At 37.6% G+C, this 12,894-nt stretch overlaps 1 protein-coding gene across 1 annotated transcript in view; it reads left to right on the top strand.

Annotated features, from left to right (window-relative positions):
* cacna1c (calcium channel, voltage-dependent, L type, alpha 1C subunit) overlaps positions 1-12,894 on the top strand; it is a 1,063,887-nt gene that overhangs the window by 573,052 nt on the left and 477,941 nt on the right. The gene's annotated exons all lie outside the window — the stretch shown is intronic.

Raw genomic sequence — 12,894 nt, 5'->3', positions numbered from 1 at the left:
TACTGATTACTGTCATCTGAAGATGAGGAGTTTGGTTTAAATGTAACAATAACATGCCATAGTCAAAGATATTATGGAAATGTTTGTTAGTGTAGATCCCAGCCTTTACACCCTATGCCACTAAAATAGGCCCAGCTCCTTACAATCTGTTTCAAAGTAAGGGGGATGCAAAAGTGATGCTACTGATGTGAAAAATCAGAAAAGTTTTTTTTTTTTAAATAGCAATCAACTTGTATTTTACTGTGTTCTTTATCAGATCACCTGTGACATATACCTAACACACACCAACTAACCTTTTAGGTTCTTTTAGCCGGAGGATAGAAAGAAATTTCCAAACCAGCTGTGTAACTGTTACCTGTTACATGTTTTACTGTCCATGCAGCACACCGTATGTTTAAGCTGTGACATCTCTATGGCAGGCTAGTCACGGCATCTATTTGTGCACTTAAGAAATCTCAGCTGTACATGAAATGAACAATCTAACCTTTTGGCCCTCTAGTTATCAGTTACACAGACAAACTGGCTTTAAGTTTTCACTCACAAACTATTTTTATTTTTATCATAGCCTATAAAAACAAGTACTAAGTGATGCATACAATCATACAACCTGGGTCAGTCAAATGTTCGTGTAGTTCCATTAGTAACAGCAAGGTAAATATTCCCAGAAGGTTTTTTTTCTTGGTTGCATATTATGTCTTCTCCATCAAAAACAAAGCGAAACATACCTTCATAGGAAGAAAAACAGCAGCTTCACCTTTGTACTTGCCCGATGAAAATGTGAAACAAAACAATGCAGCTCACTTAGAAGCATGTTCTCATCACTGCTAGAAGGCCACATTGACATTTTACAATTTTTCAAAGCACACTGAAGTGTACAAAAAATGAAAGAAAAAAAGAAAAAGTTGTAAACATCAAAATCACTCGTAAGCTGCAAATTCATCTGACATCCAGCTGAAGCTTAGTTCTGTGGGATTCAAAGCTCATAAATAACCTGACCATGAAAAGCAATCTTTGCAATTAAACATACCCACTATACACTGCACTTCTGTTTAGCTTGACCAAACTCATCTGTCAGCTGAAAAGTTTAAAGTATCCAATATACAGTTTGGTTTGCTACACTGTCAAAATTATTACAGATTATGTATCAGAAGAGGTAAAAAATATACATATATATATCGCTAACCCCCCTGGCCTGCACTTTGCACCAGCCACTTCGTATCCCTGCCGCTCGCGTATGTGGATTTAACTTTCACCCAATGACAAATGTTTTAATTCTTGCAGATACGCCTCTTTATTGGGAAGAGACACTACTTTTCCCTGATGACAATACGAATTAGACGATCTACAAATCTCTGACTTAAAGTTTAAAGCCAAACAATATCTACATGCTTCTGTCATATCACCTATGTCCATATATTCAATCTCTTTTCTCTGTAATAATTTCCATGTGTTAGCACTGATGTGATCTTTACTATCAGTTTTTTGAGACTTTCGAATTTTAGTACTTTCATAATCACTAACCTGCTGTGCATGTGTATCGCGCCAACGTTTTTGAACCTCTTTAGGACATTCTACTTTGTCTTCTATTTCTGACCTCGCTTGGAGCTGAGAGCGCAGGATCTGTGTCTGACAATAGCATTCACATGAATGAGAAGTGATTGGACCATGGGTGTTGTTCAGCAACATCACATTAAAGTTCGATAAATTCTGAAAAGAATGATACCAAACATATATATGTAAGTTTTGAAATAAGCCCGATTTAAAGTGTGACTAAAAACATGACATAAAATCATTGCACTTTTAGGCTTAGGATTTTAAATGTATAGAGTAGATTATATATATATATATTGTCGCAGGTGGCTGGGTGTGGTCCACGGCCGCCTGCCTATTTAAGGAGCCGCCTCCCTACAATCAAGGCTGGAGTCAGGTGAGGAGGTGGACGAGGTCAGAGGAGGTGGCAAAGAGAGGCCCTGAGTGTTGTGTGAAGAGGAGGCTTAATGAAGAAGCCGGGATTGTGAGAGACTGTGGGGGTCTGTTGGTGTGGTGCACATAGTGACTTGTAAATAATATTGTGTAAATAAACGTGTGGTGATGGATGGAAACGTGTCGGCCTTTCTGTGTCCGGGTTGCCTATTTCACAATATATACTGTATAGATTCAGTATATATATAATATATAATTGCACCAGTTACAAGTCATGTTTACTTTTAGAATTTTATGTAACTTTTTTATACATTTAACCATAGATAACATTTTCAAATGTTACTCTCAGGTATCTTGTTCCATTTAAATTAGGTTTCATTTTGATCCCCCATACCATCCATACATCAAACTTTTAAACTTTATTTCACTTCTGGATTGTGAGGAGTCCCTTAGCAATGAGATTCTTGAAAATGAATAAGGAAACAGAAGGATTTTTGATCTAATAACAGGTGCTTGTGTGGCACTTGCATTGGTTTTCTATAGTCTTCTCACATGTTGGTTTTCTATAGTCTTATCCCTCAAGCCTTCTCCCTTGTCCAGTGTCCACTACTATCTGAATAGTTTTAGCTTCCCTGTTTACTATTCTGAAGTGAATTTTTTTTTTTAATAAATAAACAAGCTTTTTATGCCATAACATAACATTCTTAAATCCTGTATTGGTCACAAGGCAAGATCCAACCCTAGACACATCCATACTCAGTCATACAGGGTTAGTATAGAATTGCCAGTTAGCTTAACACTCACATACTTAAGTTGTGGGAGAAAAAATAACTGTTTATATATGAGTCATAATTTTTGGATATATCCCATTGATTTTCCTGGAATCCTAATTGTAGGCTTCTATTTGTCGAGAAGAAATATGAAAGGGATGAATGAAACAAGTTGCTTGGCATTAAAAATGCACATGAAAGAAAATATGCTGCAAAAGGAATTCAGACTTGCTTGCTAGATAGCAGTTTACTTTGGGATGTGCAACAGGAATATTAAGTGTTGTTCCCTGTATTAAGTGGTAGCAAGCAGCCCAGAAAGCAAAGTTCATATTTGTTTCAAATTATTAGAAAGGACTAAAAGCACAGAAACATGTTTCTTATAAAGTGTGTATCCAGGATCAGTTGTGTAGGGGGAATCCTATTGTATAGAGCCAGCCTTTATCCAGGAAATGACCTTAAAATAACTGGGATATGGACCCAATTGAGTGTTTTGGTTTTACTCTGTAACATACTGCTTGTAGATTTAGGATGCTGGTAGGCAGGTGATCAATTGTGGAAGGAAGGCAGAGAGGGAGAAAAGTGGGCATGGGGTATGCTGGCCTGGTGTGCTCACACATTAATGTAATCCCTTCATCTTCTGTTGAGTGTTTGGGTTGTTTTCAAAGTCAATTTTTGTACATTGTTGTGGTCAAAAAAATTTCCGTCATCTTCTTTTCCTTTCTTTTCAGAGCAAAACATAATCTTAGCTTTTATAGATAAACATGTACAGTAGGTGTTATGGAAGTATTTGAAACTTTTAATTGACTGATATCTACAGTGAAGATTACTTCTTTAAAAAGTACAGCATGCTGCTATGTAAATAAGAGTGGGTGTATAACTGTCCAAGTTTTGCACAACACTCTGAAGATAAATCACAATGAAAGCTGGCCAGCAGGTTGCTTAAACTGTGATTGTGTAATAATGCTATTTATAACTGAGGCTGAAAATCATTATAATGTGTCTCCATCATAGTACGAGAAGTAAAAACTTAGGGGACAGATTAAATTTATAAAATGGCATATTTTTACAAATTAATGTTTTTCACTTACCATTAGCTGAGGCTAATGTAGATATTATTCAATTTAATACATGTGTCAACACTTTATTCTCCCAATCAATATTATCAACAACCATTCAATTCTAATTTCAAGTTTAGTAAGTCATGAGAGACATTTTTGAAAATTTAATTCCCACCCTATTAAATCATTCCCACATTAAACCAGTTCCATTTACTTTGCAAGAGTGACTTTTAGAAATAGTTTCTTGAATTTCTCCAAAATTGTTGTGGTCCATCAAGGTGCTACATTCACCTCATTCATCAACAGCAATACAGGTCCATCATCTTGCCCAAAGCTAATTTAAAGTTATTAGTATGCTGAATTATGTAAGTTTAACAAAAAGATTAAAATTTTATAGTTTGGACGGTCACCAGTTTGCACTGATTATTTGAAAAGAGAAGTACAAGAAAGGTGGCATAGTGGTTAATTCTGATGCCTACTAGCTTGAGGGGCCCCATCTGCTTGTTGGCCGAGTGGAGTTTGGGTGTTGCCCATATTTCTGCATGAGGAATACTGTTTTTCTAACATATCCCAAAGACACACACATTAAGTTGATTAATGTCTGTAAGCCCACTACTGTGTGTATCCCATGATAGATTGGCACTCCATACAGAATTTCTTACTGGCTTTTCTACAGTGCCAGTGTCAGTATCATTATGGAATTTTTTTTATTTGTTTTTTTGGTTGCAATGGCAAACAAAATATCATCCAAAATGGTGGTGCACATGAGAAAACAAATTGGCACCATGCCAAAAAATAATAATGTCCCCAAATCATTCAAAAAGCCACAAGATGTTTCAATATTAAATAAAATTCTGCACGTTCCAAAACCTCGAACTAGCAAGAAAAATATGTAGTGCAAAGGATTGGAATGATCATAAAGTGTGAGGAACATGACACAAATTATTCATCTATCCCATCCACTCATTTGTCTGTTCCTTTTGATATTTAGACATTTTCTGGTAACACATGAAAATCGCCATTTTATTCCATGCACATTTTTGTTTGTTTTTTTTTTGGTGACCCTGGCATTTCATAATAGCATCAATGAACATAGATTAATGCTTTTAGTGAACCACATTTTAGGGTTGTGAGAAGTGGCACTCCTGCATGGTGCACAAACAAGCCATAAAATGAAAATATAAATGTAATCCAATTTCTTTTGGATGTCCACATCTGATGTTAACATTTTCAGCAGTGAAATAGATCAATTTCAAACAATTTCCATACTAGCGCCATAGTATATACAGTACCAAACAAACACCTATGCTAGACCATTAATAGTTTTTGGACAGATTTTAAAAACTGAAGAGTTAGTTGAAGTGCTTTGGGAATATGGTTGCCATACTGTCATCAGTGAGGTAATATTTTGGTTTCCACTACTCTTCAGTTAATGTCCTCACATACACAGGCTGGCTAGAACCTATGACCTCCAAGTTAGTAGGTGGCATCTTATTCAGTTACACTAAAAGACAACTCCCTTGGTACAGTGGCAGTCATGCTTCTCTCAGCCAGGATGCCTCTTGTACAACAGCAGGCTTTCTCTCAACCTTCCTCTGCAAGTCTATCCATTACACTTGCCCTTCTCCTAACAAACTGCAGTCAAAGCAACTTCTGTCTCTTCTTAGGAGTGTGCTCAGGATGATGACCCTTCTATTCTGTATTCCAGGGGCCAAAGTTTGCGTGCTACTGTTGCCATCTCAGTAATGACGAGTAAACTGATAGGAGTCATCATCTTCAGCAAAGCACCCACAGGAAGTGTACCTGGAACATCTGGGAATTTCTCATGTTGCAAAGGAGATGGTTAGTAAAAATAGGATAGCCTTTGAAATACTGCAAACATGACCTAACTGGAAAACTAGATCAAAAATGTAGTGAAGTTGAATAGTGAAAACAGCAGGTCAGGTCTGGGAGCATGCACTAGTACAGCGCGATGCCACACCCACCACACGACGAAACAGCTCGGGATTCTGGTTGGCAACCTCCCAGGCAGATACTTGCTTCAGTACGCGAGCGACTCTCCACACTAGCGTTTAGATGTGGACGGTGTATGTGCCCAAAAAAGAAGTCTGACTGCATTCTCGTACCATTACTCGCGTACTGAAGTGTCAGCAGGCATTTTTCGTGGCATTACATATGTAATTTGTGAGCTTGCCCTTGTCAATCAAAGACAGGAAGCAGTGCAGTTTACTTGTGACTTTGCACTGTAGGAAGATAAGTAAATAAATCAAGGTAAATAACATTCGATCTGGCTTTTATGTAAGTAACATATAAATGTTTCTTATGTAAAGACCGTCACAAAACATAATCACAAACAGAACTTTGCACGATACGTTGGCAAGCTCTGTAAGCCATGCTGTTTCATTGAAGGACAGGTGAGGGGCAGACTGATTGGCAGGGTGACACCGGACCTCGTCCTGCATCCAAACAGTGCCATCTTTCGCCTTTATGCCTGGTGCAGCTGCATTGTTGTTATATGTGAGTGGATGTTTCTTGCAGGGAGGGCTTCTGTTCTCTTTCTCTGATGTAGAACCCTCGTCCTCATCTGAGTTCACCTCTGCAAATAGCATGTCTTTAATTCAAAACAGCAGTGTCAGATCAGGGCAAGCATGAATGTGACTGAGAGAATAAAACTGAATAAAACAAAAAAAAAACTAACCTTTACAAGTACCATATATTTACACCGGATGTCACAGACTCAAATCAAATGTATGTTTTTATTGTATAATAGTAATAATAAGAGCGGTTCACTACTCAAAACGTTTATTTGGGGATGCTGGAAGGCTCAAACCCACAACCTTTGGGATAGATCAACAGATCTTACCGCTGTACTACCAAAGAAACTGCGACAACAAGCCACACTAATCCAATTTCTTTTTCTTCAGTTATAGTCTTGAATAAAAGTACACTTGTTCTGTTATATTTGTACATTTTGTAAAAGTGCTTATTTGATATTTGGACTTCAGTCTTCAAGCATTATATACTTCATGTCAAAATTTTAAGACCCGTGAATTAGAGATATGGAACATCCTATCCAGAGGATCAACTTTAAACAGCTGCTCAAAGTAGCCAGCCCAGCGGGTCACAACTGCAGTGTCATCTATAAGGACCATTCCATCAGCCGCCTTCACTGTGTCTCTACGGGGAACAGATTTGGATGTGCGTAATACTTTGATTCCTCTGTAAGCAGGAAGTGGGTCACTAGATCATAGATGGTGTGTCACTTGCTCACAGATTCCTCTAACAAACGCATCCTTATCTGCCCTCAGAGCCCTCGCAGCCATCCTTCTCAGTTCCCGGTACAGATTAGAGTTGCCATCAAGCGTGTACTGTGACTCCTTTCGATGATATCCAGGGTGCCCTGCAAGATGAAACACCTCCTTCTGGGAACACTGATAACACCAACAAAGGATGTGATTGATCTCCTTCACCACAACACCAGTATTGAAGTACCAAGTTCAACGATGTGGCTCAGGACACTGGAACTAGGACCCAATGATCTATAGCCCCTGACCTTTTGCAAAGCCAAGGACTATGGAGCCACTTTCACCATGGTCACCAGACCCATGGAGACTGACACAATCCACATAGCTAGCCATGTCAGTGCCAGTGTTCACATTGAAGTCACCTATGACCAGAGGAGTGTCACCTCGCGGGCACCCATCAACCACTAAGTGAAGCTGCGAATAAAATGTTTCCCTCACCGAGACATCACTCACTGTGGTTGGAGCATACACTGAGACAACAGACAAGGCACCCAGAGAGTGCCTTAATCTGAGTCTCATAATACGTTTGTTGAAAGGTGTGACATCAGACACCACAGCAACAGATACTCCCTGAGTATGATAGCTATCAGAGCAACCAGACCAATAAAAGGTGTACCCATCTTCAGACATCTGGCCATTCCCAGATCTGCGCACCTCAGAGAGTGTCGCCCCTAAAATGCGGAGTTTACGCAGCTCCTCCGACAACAGAGGAAAATGATCATCATGCCACAGGGACAAAGATGTTCCACACACCTACCTGGATGGGCCTATCTCAAATTGGGACCCGAGCGTTGCCATGCAGTGGGGGACACCTCAGCACCACACCAGTTCTGATCCCCAACAGACCTGACGCAACTGGCTCTCCAATGGTTTTGACTGTTCCAGGGATGAGGTTTCCAAGGGCTTTCCCCCATCCCCTTCATAATGCGAGCAGCCTTCCTATGGGCGGTTGCACAGTGCTACTCCTGTGGAGAGCAGAAAGCAGTCCTGTCTATCATCTCAGAGTTGTGCGAAGTTTTTTTAAGGTGGCTAGATTGCCAATTCTGTCACCAACTCCCATGATTTTCCAGCAAGTTGAAATAAAATACCTTAGGCTTTCTGACTCCCTCCTACTCTGAAGAGCATTTATCGGATTTCTGATATGTTGTCCCACTTCTCATTTGTTAAAACTGCTATTTTTTGAATATAATTTTTAAAAAATTATTTAGAAGGCTTGCTTCGCTCGCCAACCCCCGTGTGGGCCCTATACGCTAGTCATTTCCCGGATCTGCTGCTTAGGTCGAATTGTGCTGTGCTTTTGGATAAACATGAATATCAACTCTATCTTTGATACAGTATCTCCGTCTTTCAATACCATTATCACTGACAATTCGTCATATGTTGGTTTATTATATATGTGAGCGTGATCTTTCAGATTCATATTGAAATCCAAGAAAACTTCTTTGGCCGTGTTTTTCAGATAGATTTCGTGTAAAGTGCAATACTTTTGGACGTATGGATTTATATCCATTATTGGCTGTAGAATTTCTAATACTTCCGATCGTGTCTTTTGATTCTATGTTGCATTGCTTCTCCGTGAACATAAATATAAACCTGACCAAATTGTAGTTTCTTTGAAATTAAACTTACAGTAGCTTTAATTGTTGTGAGACCACAGATTCTCGTAGCGTATGGTCCTGAATCGTGTAAATCTACGTTTTGAGCATTGATTGATGCGAACACATACAGACTATTGTATATTCTGATATTTTGTCTGTAGTGTTTGCGGATTTCACTTTCACCAAATAAAAAGTCTTTTATTTCTCACGGATATGCCTCTTCATTGGGAAGAAACACTGCGCTTCCCTGATGGCAACACAAATTAGATGATCTGTAAGTCTGCAACTTAAACTTTAAAGCCGAACAATATCTTCATACTTCTGTCATATCACCTATGTCCATATTTTTAATCTCTTTTCGCTGTTCTGTTATTTCACTGAGTAATAATTTCCATTTATTTGCGCTAATGCAATCTTTACTATCGGTTTTTTGAGACTTTCGTATTTTAGTACTTTCATAATCTCTAACCTGCGGCAACGTTTTTGAACCTCTTTACGACGTTGTACTTTGTCTCTTTGTCCTTTCTTCTGCTACTCTTTGTCTTTTATTTCCAACCCAGCTTGGTTCTCTTAGGTTTTCAATTCATCTCTTGGCACAAAGTCTTGTCTCACGGGACTTGAAATTATCTCTCTGAAAATGACTTGTCTCGTCTCTCTGAAAAAGTCTCATCTTGTCCCAAGATTTTTTTATACAATAGAGAGATTTTAATGTTTTATTTTTAATAATAAATATTACATTTTGCTTCTACTGTGTGGCACAGTAGTTCTTTCGTAAGTACTGGTGCTTCACTGATCTAGCATCCTGGGTTCAAATCCTGTTCTGGTCATGGTTCATGTTTGTATGTTCTGCCTTTGTCTTTGTAGGTTTTACTTTCAGCACTTAATTTTTTTTCTCTCATCTCCAAACATGTTGAAGTTAGGTTAAATGCTTACTCAAAATTGGTCATGTTGGTATATGTATGAGTGCAGTCAGGAATGTGTACAAATGGGTTGCTACAGTGGCTCAAGCTTCTGTCAATTTCCCCATATTGAGTCAAGTGTCATCCTTCCCAATTAGGACCTAATTGATTGGTTTCAAGCAGAAGCTTGAGTCTCTTTTTTGTTTTAAGAAACAGGGAAAAAGTCGTAAGTAAAGTGCCTTGTTAAAACTAGGCATGCTACTGTTTACTATTTCATAAGGAAATAAAGAGTGGTCTATCCTATTTGTTGCTATTAACTATGCAAAAAATGTAATAAATATTTTTGTGCTGGTTGTGTTGATTTGTACTGTATTATGATGTGGATGGTAGATCTGATATCTGTGCAACATACTGTAGTATCACTAGTGTTCTTTTATTTTTGTTCATGAGAGATCTTACATACAATCATAAAATCATTATACATTTTACTTCATAGTTCTTGATCATAATAATTTAGCATTTGCTTTCTGAAATTTCTAATGGTAGTCTGTGGTACCAGATGATCTGTTCCAATTGTTCCTGAATTTGTGACCTCACAATGCTCACTTTATGGAGAAAAGACAACTTTGATTTTGATATGCTATTATATGAACTTTTGTTCAAATCACAGTCCATATTGTATTTCACATAACTATATGGGAATTATTTTATTTGCTCTTTTGTCTTATTAAGATGTGTTATATTAGGAAAATAAAGTATACTGTAAATGGAGCACAGGGGAGATGTAGTGTCCTTTCTCATAAGCTAATATAATCAGCAATCATGGACAAATATTTTTTGCTGCTTTTTAAAAATTATAATGTCACTGAAAATGCATCCACATGTCCCCTGAAATTAGTACATTTTTATTTCCGTGTTTTAAAATTTGTCTAGGATGAAAGTGTAACGAAACCTGTTTAGTGCCCACTTCTTGCTTTTAAGTCACTACCCACCAGAAGGTCTGTGCACGTCACAGGATGAAGTGCTGGAATGTTTATTGCTGTGTGCTGCTGGGATTTACTCTCATTTGTAGAGCATGATAACAAGATTCATAAATTATTATAATTTGTACCAAGAGATTATGAACATTCAATTAGAAAAACTGAAATGTTTTTTTCAAATGTGATTTCTTTTGAAAATCCTTGCATCAATGGGTTTTATGAGCTAGCACAATAATACCTAAGAGTCTGTCTTAACATGTTACAGCTAGGAGTATTTTCCAGAAAGCAAGAATACCTACTTCTTTTCATGTCATAGCAATAAAATGCTGCTTTTATAAAAATTGCTTTCATGTTTGTCAAAGATGAGTGACAACAGAAGTCACTCATATATGAAATCCACCCATTCATTTTTGGAACCTATGTTTTGCACTTGCTGAGAGCTGTTGATAAATATATACGCTGAATACAGTTCTGTTACAAAAAGTATAAACCTGCCATGAATTCTCAGTGCCAGATAAATATGAGGGTAATAATTGATTAATAAAACCAATAAATAATAAGAAACTATATGATGTCAGTAGAAGATGTTTACTGAACATATGTTAGCAAGAATAGAATGAATGTAGTATCTAACCCTGCTTGAGTTCCCATCACCTGATACAAGCTGAGAAAAAATGCTTACTGTTGTCTAAGTAAGAGATAAAACACTGGGAGTTAGAGTAGCAATGGAAATGCAACTAAAATGTTTGTTTTGTAAAAAGCAACATTGCACATCCTTTTACTGTGTTTTATATGTGAGTTTCTAACCCCAATTTATCACATGACAAACTTGCAGAAAAAATTACATTAACAAGGAGTGAGTCATGTACAGTATACTTGATAATATTTCTAAAAATAAATGCCACATTCTGTTGAAAATGTGCATACTTAGTCACATTCATACAATGTCTAGAGATCTGGTTTCAAATATTCTCCTGACCAATGTCTGTGTGACGTTTTGATGTTTCTCGGCACAGTAGTAGTAGTATATGAGTGGTATATTCTGCAAAACAGTGTCATGCTATTCTGGGTTGGTTCCTGCCTTGCACCCAATACTGCAGGGAGAGAATTCAATTTCTTCACCTAGCTGTGACTCTGAATTGGATTAAGCAGCTTCGGTGATAAATGCACATTCACCAAAGCTTTTGTGATCTGAAATAGTCCCATATTTTTTGGGATTCTTTCCCTAGATGGATATCTGACTCAGCAGTTTGCCGCCGGGTCGGGGAAACAGAGTTAAGGCTAGTAAACAGTTGAGGTTCTTTTTGCATGCAAATTTGCAATCACAAAACTCACTTTAATTAGATTATTTGGAGTTGAAAGCAAAGAATATCTTTCAGCAGCTGCCTTCTGGATCACCACAGAAGAGTATGCTGCATTTTTTAATGTGGCATAATCCACGTTTTCCACTCCAAAATGCACCTGTCATCTGCACATGGAAAATGCACTACTCAGGAATTCCATCGCTTTCCGTTACCTAGAAAGATCCCTTACCCATTTGTTGATTTCTACAGATGCTGTGCAGCATATACACATGCTATATAAGCACTTAGGAACAATTTACCAAGCATTGTCTATATCTCTGACACATCTTAAGGACTGCAGTTGCCAAGATTGTCAAAAAGAAGTCGTAATTTTTGCGGCGCTATGTGTAGGTGGGTACAAAATTAGCTCGAACACAGCAAGAAAAGTTTATGGTGAGGGAAACTTTTTCAGAGTCAGGTGATTATAACAGTTGTGTGCCTTAGGATCAGTGCTAGGGCCACTGCCTTTTTAATATATATATGAACAATTTGGGAAAGAATATACTCTGTTTAGGTTTTTAGGTGATGCTTGCTATGATATGGAGTTTCCTCCAAAGTGAAATGTGTGTTGGTCTTCAAAAACAGGCCAAGGTGGAGGCCAGAATTTTTATCTGGTCTGCCCAATGGAGGCTCACAAGACTTCAGACACACTTCTAAGGCAGCTACTGGATTTTAGTTGAAGCAGACCCGAAAAAATAGTGAGCTGGCAAAATAATTATAAAAACTTCAGAATCTATAACAAAATCCTTAGAAGGAGAAGGATGCCCTTTAACCTTCAACTTGTAGCAAATAAGACAAGCAAAGAATCTTAATAAAAATTTATTAACAAAATTTTCAAGAAACTTAAAGAAAAACTGAAAACAACAAACAAAATGACCCTAAGCGAACAAATTCCCAATATGAAATCTAGAAATCACAATCCTTTAAACAGAGCTTAAAAAATAAATAAATAAATAAATAGAAAATCCAACCATAAAAAGCAGTTCTCACAAATAACTCTAAAAGCGACAAATGATTC

Source organism: Erpetoichthys calabaricus, chromosome 18 (assembly GCF_900747795.2).
Source record: "Erpetoichthys calabaricus chromosome 18, fErpCal1.3, whole genome shotgun sequence".
NCBI classification, from domain to species: Eukaryota; Metazoa; Chordata; class Cladistia; order Polypteriformes; family Polypteridae; genus Erpetoichthys; species Erpetoichthys calabaricus.
Note: the sequence above shows the minus strand (reverse complement) of the source record. Positions and strands in the feature narration are given on the sequence as shown.